This window comes from Puma concolor, chromosome A2 (genome assembly GCF_028749965.1).
Source record: "Puma concolor isolate L17-30 chromosome A2, mPumCon1.1.hap2, whole genome shotgun sequence".
NCBI classification, from domain to species: Eukaryota; Metazoa; Chordata; class Mammalia; order Carnivora; family Felidae; genus Puma; species Puma concolor.
The window spans coordinates 19105466-19116325 of NC_141668.1; the positions used below are offsets into that span (position 1 = coordinate 19105466).

General features: G+C 37.7%; 1 protein-coding gene across 1 annotated transcript in view; it reads right to left on the reverse strand.

Annotated features, from left to right (window-relative positions):
* Positions 1-10860, reverse strand: part of AGBL3 (AGBL carboxypeptidase 3) — a 74099-nt gene that overhangs the window by 16826 nt on the left and 46413 nt on the right.

The following is a 10860-nucleotide window of genomic DNA, read 5'->3' on the forward strand; positions in this document are numbered from 1 at the left end:
TGGTAAAAGTTTATAGATGGAATGAAAGTTGCCAAATTTTACCTTTTAACTGCCAAGCATGCAGATACATGAGCAAAGTATAGTTTATATTTTGACAACACATTAACAATACAAATATTTATGTTTTCTGTGCCCCTGTTCTTTTTCCTCTCCTCCTGGTATTCCAATTATGTGTACTTTAGATCTTTTAAAATTGTCCCACTGACCTTTGATATTCTTTGTTTTCCCCTTCTGTGTTCCTCTTAGCATTTCAGTTTGGGGAGTTGGTCTTACCTATCTTCAAGCTCACTGATTCTTTCCTTGACCACTTCCAGTCCACTACTGATGAGTCCATCAAAGGCATTTTTCATTTTTGTTAGTGTTTTTGGTTTTTAGCATTTCATTTAGATTCTTTCTTAAATGCTTCCAGATCTTTGCTTATATTGCCCATCTGTTCTTACATATTGGTTACTTTTCCCATTAGAGCTCTTAACATTAATCATAGTTGTCTTTTTAAAAATTGTATTTAAGTCCAGTATAATTAACCTACAGTGTTATATTAGTATCATGTGTACAATAGTAATTCAACAATTCTATACATTACTAAGTGCTCCTCATAAGTGTAATCTTAATCCCCTTTACTTATATCGCCCATCCCCCCCTACATTCTATAACCATCAGTTCTTTATATTTAAGAATCTTTTTTTTAATCTCTTTTCTTTGTTCATTTGTTTCTTAGGTTGAACATATTAGTGAAATCATATAGTATTTGTCTTTCTCTGACTTATTTCACTTATACTCTCCATCTCCATCCATGTTGTTGCAAATGGCAAGATTTGCCACACACACACACACACACACACACACACACACACACCCCATATCTTCTTTATCCATTCATCTATTGATGGATGTTTGGGCTGCTTCCATATCTTGCCAATTAAAAATAATGCTTCAATAAACATAGGGGTGCTGTATAGATCTTTTTGAATTAGTGTTTTCATATTCTTTGGGTAAATACCCAGTAGTGGAATTACTGGAGCATATGGTAATTCTGGTTTTCATTTTTGAGTCTCCATACTGTTTTCCACAGTGGCTGCACTGGTTTGCATTCCCACCAGCAGTGCACAAGGGTTCCCCTTTCTCCACATCCTTGCCAATACCTGTTGTTTCTCATATTGTTGATACGGGATAGCTCACTGTGGTTTTGACTTGCATTTCCCTGATGATGAGTGATATTGAGCATCTTTTCATGTGTCTGTTGGCCATCTATATGTCTTCGTTGGAGAAATGTCTGTTCATGTCTTCTACCCATTTTTTAATTGAATATTTGTTTTGTGGGTTGAGTTGTATCAGTTCTTTATACTTTATATATTTTGGATACTAACCTTTTATTGGATATGCCACTTGCAAATACCTTCTCCCATTCAGAAGGTTATCTTTTAGTTTTGTGGATTGTTTCCTTTGCTGTGCAAAAGCTTTTTATTTTGATGTCTTAATAGTTTATTTTTGCTTTTGTTTCCCTTGCCTCGGGAGACATATCTAGAAAAATGTTGCCATGGCCAATGTCTTTCTTGGTGTAGACTTTCATAATGTAGACTTTTTATGGTTTCAGTTCTCACATTTAAGTCTATGTTTTCTTAGTGTAGACTTTTTATGGTTTCGGTTCTCACGTTTTCTTAGTGTAGACTTTTTATGCTCTCTTAGTTTAGAATTTTTATGGTTTCAGTTTTCACATTTAAGTCCTTAATCCATTTAGAGTTTATTTTTCTGTATGGTGTAAGAAAGTGGTACGGTTTCATTCTTTTGCATGCAGCTATCCAGTTTTCCCAGAACCATTGGTTGAAGAGACTGCCTTTTTCTCATTGCATATTCTTACCTCCTTTGTTGAAGATTAATTGCCCAAATATTTGAGGGTTTATTTCAGGGTTCTCTATTCTGTTCTATTGATTTATGTGTTTTTATTCTTGTGCCAGTTATACTGTTTTATTACTATAGCTTTGTAGTATATCTTGAAATCTGGAATTGTGATACCTTTACTTTTGTTCTTCTTTTTCAAGATTGCTTTGGCTTTTCAGGGTCTTTTGTGGTTCCACACAAATTTTGGTGTTACTTGTTCTAGTTCTATAAAAAATGCTGTTAGTATTTTGATAGGGATTGTATTAAGTCTGTGGATTGCTTTGGGTAGTATAGACATTTTAACCATATTTGTTCTCCCAGTCCATGATCATGGAGTATCTTTCCATTTGTGTCATCTTCAGTTTTTTCCATCAGTGTTTTGTAGTTTTCAGAGTACAGGTCTTTCACCTCAATTATGTTTATTCCTAGATATTTTATTATTTTTGGTGAAATTGTAAATGGGATTGTTTTAATTTCTGTTGCTTCATTATTAGTGTGTAGAAAGGCAACAAATTTCTGTGTATTGATTTTGTATCCTGTGGCCTTGTTGAATTCACTAATCAGTTTTAGTAGTTCTTTTGTGGAGTCTTGAGGGTTTTCTATGTATAGTAATATGTCATCTGCAAATGATGAAAGCTTACTTCTTCCTTATAAACTTGGATGCTTTTATTTCTTTTTGTTGTCTGACTGTTGTGGCTAGGACTGCCAGTACTATGTTGAATAAAAGTGGTGAAATGGATGTCCTTGTCTTGTTCCTGACCTTAGGGGAAAAGCTCTCAGTTTTTAAACATGGAGTATGATGTTAGCTGTGGGTTTTTAAATATATGACCTTTATTATGTTGAGGTATGTTCCCTCTAAACCTACTTTGTTGAGGTCTTTTATCATGAATGGATGTTGTGCTTTGTCAAATGATATTTCTGCATCTATTGAAATGATCATATAGTTTTTATCCTTTCTCTTATTTATGTATCACATTGATTAATCTGTGAAAACTGAACCACCCTTGCATTCCAGGAATAAATCTCACTTGACTGTGGTGAATGATTTTTTAAATGTATTGTTGGATTTGGCTTGCCAGTATTTTATCGAGGATTTCTGCATGTGTGTTTATTAGACATATTGGCCTGTAATTCTCTTCTTTTGTAGCGTATTTACTTGGTTTTGGTATCAGTTTAACACTGGCTGCATAGAACGTATTTGGAAGCTTTCCTTCCTTTCTATATATATATATTTTTTTGGAATAGTTGAGATGAGTCAGTACTAACTCTTCTTTATTTTTATTTATTTTTTTTTAAATATTTTTTTCCAACGTTTATTTATTTTTTGGGACAGAGAGACACAGAGCATGAACGGGGGAGGGGCAGAGAGAGAGGGAGACACAGAATCGGAAACAGGCTCCAGGCTCTGAGCCATCAGCCCAGAGCCCGACGTGGGGCTCGAACTCACGGACCGCGAGATCGTGACCTGGCTGAAGTCGGACGCTTAACCGACTGCGCCACCCAGGCGCCCCCTAACTCTTCTTTAAATGTTTGGTAGAATTTACCTGTGAAACCATCTGGTCCTGGAATTTGTTGCGAGTCTTTTGATTACTGATTCAATTTCACTGCTTATAATCAATCTGTTCAAATTTTCTATTTCTTCCTGATTCAGTTTTGGGAAGTTATAGGTTTCTAGGAATTGATGTATCTCTTCTAGGTTGTTCAATTGGTGGGCATATAATTTTTCATTATATTGTCTTATAATGCTTTGTATTTTCTGAAGTATAAGTTGTTATTTCTTCTCTTTCATTTCTGATTTTGTTTGAGTCCTCTCTCTCTCTTTTGATGAGAATACTGGCTAAAGTATTCTCAATTTTGTTGATCTCAAAGAACCAGCTCCTGGTTACACTGATCTATTCTGTTATTTTAGATTCTATTTTATTTCTTCTCTAATGTTTATTATTAATCTTTCCTTCTACTGGTTGGGTTTGGTTTTGTTATTCTTTCTAGCTCCTTTAGATGTAAGGTTAGATTATTTATGTGAGATTTTTCTTGCTTCTTGAGGTAGGCCTATATTGCTATAAACTTCTCTCTTAGAACAGCTTTTGCTGAATCCCAAAGATTTTGGAAAATTGTGTTTTCATATTCATTTGTCTCCATATAATTAGAAAACTTTTTTTTTTTTTTTTTTTTTTTTTTTTTAGAGAGGGAGAGTGAGTGAGCAGGCTGGGAGAGGGGCAGAGGCAGAGAGAGAGAATCCCAAGCAGGCTTCCTGCTCAGCATGAAGTCTGATGCAGGGCTTGATCCCACAACCTGATCTGAAATCAAGAACTGGACGTTTAACCGACCAAGCCATCCAGATGCCCCTGTATCCATATATTTTTTTGATTTCCTTTTTGATTTCTTGGCTGACCCATTCATTGTTTAGTAGCATGTTATTTAAGTTCCATGTATTTGTGTTCTTTCCAGATTTTTTTCTTGAGGGTGCTTTCTAGTTTCATAGCATTGTGGTTGGAAAAAATGCATGGTATGACTTTAATCTTTTTAATTTGTTGAGATTTGTTTTGTGGCCCAATATGTGATCTATTTTGGAGAATGTTCCACGTACACTCAAAAGAACATGTATTCTGTTGTTTTAGAATGGGATGTTCTGAATATATCTGTTAGATCCATCTGGGCCAATGTATCATTCAAAGTCACTGTGTTTTTGTTGATTTTCTGTTTGGATGATCTACCACTGATATAAATTGGGTGTTCAGGTCCCCTACTATTATTGTATTACTATTGATTACTTTGTTACCAGCAGCTTTATGTATTTAGGTGCTGAATACCCATAGTCGTTATATCTTCTTGCTGGATTTTCCCTTTGATGATTACATAGTGTCCTTCTTTGACTCTTGTTACAATCTTTGTTTTAAATTTTTTTTTCAACGTTTTATTTATTTTTGGGACAGAGAGAGACAGAGCATGAACAGGGGAGGGGCAGAGAGAGAGGGAGACACAGAATCGGAAGCAGGCTCCAGGCTCTGAGCCATCAGCCCAGAGCCTGACGCGGGGCTCGAACTCCCGGAACGCGAGATCGTGACCTGGCTGAAGTCGGACGCCTAACCGACTGCGCCACCCAGGCGCCCCACAATCTTTGTTTTAAATTCTATTTTCTTCTGATATATGTATTGCTATCTCAGCCTTTTTCACTTAAATTTACATGATAAATGTTTTCTCATTCCTTCACTTTCAATGTGCATGTGTCTCTAGGTCCGAAACAAGTCTCTTGTAGGCAGCATACAGATGGGTCTTGCTTTTTCATCCATTCTTTTACCCTTGGAGCATTTACATTCAAAGTAATAATTGATGCTATTTTGGTACTTGTTTTATGGTTGATTCTGTAGTTCTTCTTTGTTCCTTTCTTCTCTTGTTCTCTTCCCTGATGGTTTGCTAGCTTTCTTTAGTAATATACCTGGATTCTGTTTTCTTTTCTTTCTTTTTTTTTTTTTTGCATATCTCTTACTGATTTTTTATTTGTGGTTACCATTAGTTTTGTATGTAAATCTTATGTATATAACACCCTATATTAAATTGATGGTTGCTTAATTTTGAACCCATTCTTTACTCCTCTCCCCCCATTTTAGACATATGGTATCATATTTTACATTTATTTAGTGAAGTCCTTGACTGACTTTTATAGTTATACTTAATTTTATTGCTTTTTTATTTCCTACTTTTCTCACGCCTGCTTTATGGTCTTTCCTTCCCCTCAAAGACTCCCTTTTAATATCTCTTCAAGGCTGGTTTTGTGGTCATGTATTCGTTTAACTTTTGTCTGGGAAACTCTTTATCTCTCCATTATGGATGATAGCCTTGCTGGGTAAAGTATAACTGACTGCTAGAATATTATTTTTATCTTTCAGCACTTGAATATATTATGCTGCTCTCTTCTGGCCTTCAAAGTGTCTGCTGAAAAATCAGTTGATAACCTTATGGGGCTTCCTTTGTATGTAACTGTTTTCTTTTCTCTTGTTGCTTTTAAAATTTTCTTGTTATCACTACTTTTTGCCATTTTAATTACTATGTGTCTTGGTGTGGACCTCCTTGGGTTGATTTTGTTGGGGTCTTTTGTGCCTCCTGTACTTGGATTTCTGTTTCCTTCCCCAGATTCAGGAACTTTTCAGCTATTTCTTCAAATACATTTTCTGCTCCCATTTCTCTCTCTTCTCCTTTTGGGATTCCCTATTAATGTAAATGTTATCATCCTTGATGGTGTCATTGAGTTCTTTTAGTCTAATTTCAATTTCTATTATGTTTCTCTCTCTTGTTCAGCTTGATTGCTTTCCATTCTGTTCTGCAGGTCTCTGATCCATTCTTCTGCTTCCTCTATTTATTCCAACTAGTGTATTTTTAATTTCAGCTGAGTTCTTCATCTCTGGTTGGTTTTCCATCTCTTTGTTGAGGGTATCACTGAGTCCCTCCATGTTTTTCACAAGCCCAGTGAGTATCTTTGTGACCATTACTTTAAGTTCTCTATCAGGCATTTACTTACCTCCATTTTTTTTAGCTCTCTTGCTGTGATTTTGCCCTGTGCTTTCATTTGGAACATATTTCTCTGAGCCTATTTCTACGTGTTAGGAGTCAGCTGCATCTCCTGCTCTTAAAAGTAGTGGCCTATGAAGAAGGGGCTCTGTAGTGCCCTACAGTGCAGTGTCCCTTGTTCACCAGAACCTGGTGCTTGAGGGGTATCTATTTGTGCACCCTACTGTTGTGGTTGAGCCACTTCTGCCTCCAGTCTAGTCATCTGCTTTGGCTCTCTTTGCCTGTTGTGGGTAGAGTTTCATCCCCGTGTTTCTGGTGCCAGTCGAGGCTGCCTTGGGCTTGAATTGGAGTCAGACAAGGCAACTGACAGAGATACTGTAGTACAAAACTGCTGGGCATTTTCTCTGTGTTGTCCTCTGAGAAGCTTTGGCTGGTGGATGGGCCCTTGTTGTCAGACTACATGTCTGCCCCCAGCACACTGCTAGGGCCGCAGTTGGACGGGTGTATGTGCTTATTTTCCAGTCTCCCCTGGGTAGGGGTCACTTTGGAGTGGTGCTGGTCTCTGTCATGACTGCATGTATCCTTTCAGGCCGGTAGCACTGCTTTAGGTGGGTTCCTGTCAATACTGTATTGGAAGAGAATGCAGGGGCAGTTCATGTGGTGTTAGCAAGGTTTGTGCAGGTCTGCTGTGGGAGACAATCTAGAGCTAATGTCTGGTTAGAGGGCTGTGTTTGGAGGAGGATGTGGGGGTGGGGCACACCATTAGTAAGTTATGTAGTGAGTGTTGGCACTATACTGTTTCCCACAGGTGTCCATGTGTCTAGGCTGGGAGGTGGGGAAAGGAAATGGCACCCACCAGCTCTTTTATTCTCGGAGAAGTCTCCCAAAGATCTCTGCCCCTCTAGCACATGCTCTGAGATGAGTAAACAAATCTCCCTCCTGTATACCCCATGCGTTTTTCAAACCGGTACTTTTATGCTGTATCTCAGTGAGGCTCTTGTGCTGTCTCTTTCAGGGTGTGGACTGAGTTTCCTGTTGCCCTCCTGGCTCTGCCAGAGTTGAGTCAACTGATTTTTAAAGTTCCAGGTATTAAGCTCTGCTGATTATAAGAACTTGCAAAATTATGCCCCTCTTGTTTTTTTGCAGCTTCTCCAGGCCTGGGGTGCTTGGTGTGAGGGTCTGGTACTCTCTCCTTTCCACATTCGTGGCATTCCTCCCTACAGCAAACAGTCCCACCCATCTATTTAGCTCCTGACCTTGTCTCTGCTTTTCCTATCCTCTTTGATATGTCCTCTTCTCTACACTTAGCTATGGAGCATCTGTTCTGCAAATCTTTGGGTTGTTTTCTGGGTTATTTACACTGATGTGGGTGTTACCTAGTTATATCCATGAGATGAGGTGATCAGAGGGTCCTCCTACTCCACTATCTTCCCTGGAAGTCTACATTGTTTAATTTTCATATGTTAAAACAATCTTGCATTTCTGGGATAAATTCTATTTGGTCATTGTGCATAATCCTTTAGTATGTTGTGGGATTCAATTTGCTAGTATTTTGTCTTAATTCTTAATAGATTCAGATCTTGGTAAAGAAAAATGATTATATATTTGGCCCCTGGAATCCTAACAATTGCCTTCTTGAGAAACTTTGTCTCATACACCCCTGTCCTCAAACAACTCCTATGTAATCCTGTAACACAGCAAGTAGCATTTATCCCATTATATTTCTGCTCTTTACCTGTTTGTCACTTTCTGCTTCTTGAGAACAGACTATATTTCCCATTGTATCCTAGTATCTAGTACAATCTTTGACTAGTATAACTTGACACTTCTGGGAAGCAGATAGCCATCAGATCCTTAAAAAAACATGAACAAAGATGGAAAGGAGATTTTTTAACAAAGACTGATTATAAGAGAGTGTCTGAGACATAGAGGAATACTGTTAGGAAGGTTAAAATATCAAGTGAGTTAAGATATGAATAAATATTTGGCACAAGAATAGACATTCAGATCAATGGAACAGAATAGAGAACCCAGAAATGGACCCACAAATGTATGGCCAACTCATCTTTGACAAAGCTGGAAAGAACATCCAATGGAATAAAGATAGTCTCTTCAGCAAGTGGTGCTGCGACAGCGACATGCAGAAGAATGAACCTGGACCACTTTCTTACACCATATACAAAAATAAATTCAAAATGGATGAAAGAACTAAATGTAAGACAGGAAGCCATCAAAATCCTCGAGGAGAAAGCAGGCAAAAACCTCTTTGATCTTGGCTGCAGCAACTTCTTAACACATCTCTGGAGGCAAGGGAAACAAAAGTAAAAATGAACTACTGGGACCTCATCAAAATAAAAAGCTTCTGTACAGCGAAGGAAACAATCAGCAAAACTAAAATGGGAGAAGATATTTGCAAAGGACATATCAGATAAATGGAACATCTATAAGGAACTTATCAAACTCAACACCCAAAAAAATAATCCAGTGAAGAAATGGGCAAAAGACATGAATAGACACTTCTCCAAGGAAGACATCCAGATGGCCAACCGACCCATGAAAAAATGCTCAACATCACTCATCATCAGGGAAATACAAATCAAAACCACAATGAGATACCACCTCACCCCTGTCAGAACAGCTAACTTTAACAACTCAGGCAACAACAGATGTTGGCGAGGATGCGGAGAAAGAGGATCTCTTTTGCATTGTTGGTGGGAATGCAAGCTGGTGCAGCCACTCTGGAAAACAGTATTGAGGTTCCTCAAAAAACTAAAAATAGAACTACCCTATGACCCAGTAATTGCTCTACTAGGCATTTATCCATGGGATAAGGTGTGCTGTTTTGAAGGGACACATGCACCCCCATGTTTATAGCAGCACTATCAACAATAGCCAAAGTATGGAAAGAGCCCAAATGTCCATCAATGGATGAATGGATAAAGAAGATGTGGTATATATATACAATGGAGTATTACTCGGCAATCAGAAAGAATGAAATCTTGTCATTTGCAACTACGTGGATGGAACTGGAGGGTATTATGGTAAGTGAAATTAGAGAAAGACAAAAATCATATGCCTTCACTCATATGAGGACTTTAAGAGACAAAACAGATGAACATAAGGGAAGAGAAACAAAAATATAAAAACAGGGAGGGGGACAAAACAGAAGAGACTCAAAAATATGGAGAATAAACTGAGGGTTGCTGGAAAGGTTGTGGGAGGGGGGATGGTCTAAATGGGTAAGGGGCACTAAGGAATCTACTCCTGAAATCTTTGTTTCACTATATGCTAATTTGGATGTAAATTTTAAAAAATAAAAAATAAAAAAATATTAAAAAAAAAAGATATGAATAAATATTGACAAGATGTAAATTTTAATCTGGGTGCCTGGGTGGCTCAATCAATTTAGCCTCTGACTCCTGATTTCGGTTCAGGTCATGATCTCACGGTTCATGGGTTTGAGCCCTGCGTTGGGCTCTGTGCTGATAGCGTGGAGCCTGCTTTGGATTCTCTTTCTCTATCCCTCTCTCTCTGCCTCTCCCCTGCTCACTTTCTCTCTCTCTCAAAATAAGTAAACTTCAAAAAACTTATAAAAAAGATGTAAATTTTACTTAGCTATATTCAGAATGAAAAATCTATCACAATTTTTAAATCTGATCTGCTGGGATTATTTTAATGATCATCATCCTGAGTGATGACAAAGAGCAGAATCCCTCAGCTCTTAAGTTGCTTCTGTCTTTTCTATCAAATAGAGTTTTCTTTTCTCTAGAAAGAGGAGACTAAATATTGGTAAGAGATGACAGAAGTCAAAAGGCTTTGAATGGGTTATTTCCAGTCCCAGACATATTACATCTCAAGTAAGGAAAAAATTTACACATAAGATCACAAAACCACTGACAACAATTTTTTTTTTAAGAATTCAAGGAAGGTACTCTCTGTTCTTGCTAAATGTCTAACTTGTCACTTAAGACCGCATCATAATTTAAGTATCAATTTCTTCAAAAAAACATGCCCTGAGATTTCTAGGCTGGATCTGATCCTCTTCTCTGAACAATCTGAGCAATTTGTGCAAATCATTATGACTTTATCTAACTCTTATTGTAATAAACTGTATATGAGTCTTACTAAAATTTGATACTCCTTAAGTGATGAGTAGCTAATGTAGTTGAAGAGAGGGAGAATTAAGTTTCAAGCACAGGAGATGGCATGAGGAAAGGCAAAAAGGTAAGACTGATTTTGAGGTTACAAGAAGATTATCTTTGCTGAAGTCTAAAGTAAAAGGCAGAGAATGGCAAGGGGTAAAACTGGAGCGGTAGTCAGGAGCCAGTTCATTGCAGTTCTTGTACATCATGTTATAGAATCTGGTTTCTGCGCGGTAGCTAGTGGTTGTCAGAAAATCTTTTTCTTGGGGCGTCTGGGTGGCTCAGTCGGTTGAGCGTCCGACTTCGGCTCAGGTCATGACCTCACAGTTTGTGA